Consider the following 1,005-nt stretch of genomic DNA (forward strand, 5'->3'; position numbering starts at 1 on the left):
TAGAAAACTAAATTAGGTTGGATCGTATTACAGAGTATTGGATTAAAAAGGCCTAGGAAGTACTCGTAATTGGACCCGATGTGAGAGAGGCCCAAAACCCCTCATATAAAATGAAAGGGGCGGTAACCCTAGTAAAATTACAAGGGTACATCGTTCATTCTTATCCTACTCTAAGTAAGATGTTGTTTTTCTATTTAAAATAATCATCTACAACTCTACAAGGGTTCTACCTTCTCTTCCAATAAATAGATGGTACTGGTAAAGCTATTTACACAACTTTTGAGATATCATTATTCTGCTGAAAAATAGTGAGAATTTATTCTCAACTTTTAAATATATTTTTCAAGAATAACAATTTTGCTGGTTTGTTTTAAAGAAGAGAGAATTTTCATTTTCACCCTAAAAAGAAAACTTTTTCTAATTCTGTGTTTTGGTTAAATTGGTTCGAGCCCACATTCGAAGTTGTTCATAGTACGAGAATAGTGGAAAAGATCGTTTGGTTGAAAGCCAAAAAATATTAAGGATCCGCTTATCAAAAAATACAAGTGCATATTCAGTTAAGGTTTATTGTTATAAATATCATAAATCGAATCAGTTTTCAAAATTTTCATTTTTCGCTGTGCAAGAAAACTGTTTTCAAATCGGGTTTTTTCTAACAAACTCGATATATGCATCATTTTTGATAAGGCACCCGAAATACAGGTTACAATTGGTCAACATGAAAGCCTATGGAATCGTACACACCATAGGGATTGTATACATCATATCATGGCAAATTACATGGGTCAATTCCACAAAGATGAGGAACGATGATATGTTATTAACATGGGTATGTAGTAAACATTCATTTTTTAGCATATACATTGTTTGCATTTATGGATATTCTTTATTTTCTTTGACAAGATACGAGCTCGTCCAACATCGATTCCATGAAATGTTGAAGAATTTGCAAGCAATAAACACAAAAGGTATTGATTACCTCGATGAGATACTTAAGGAACAATG

Source organism: Gossypium arboreum, chromosome 4 (genome assembly GCF_025698485.1).
Source record: "Gossypium arboreum isolate Shixiya-1 chromosome 4, ASM2569848v2, whole genome shotgun sequence".
NCBI lineage: Eukaryota > Viridiplantae > Streptophyta > Magnoliopsida > Malvales > Malvaceae > Gossypium > Gossypium arboreum.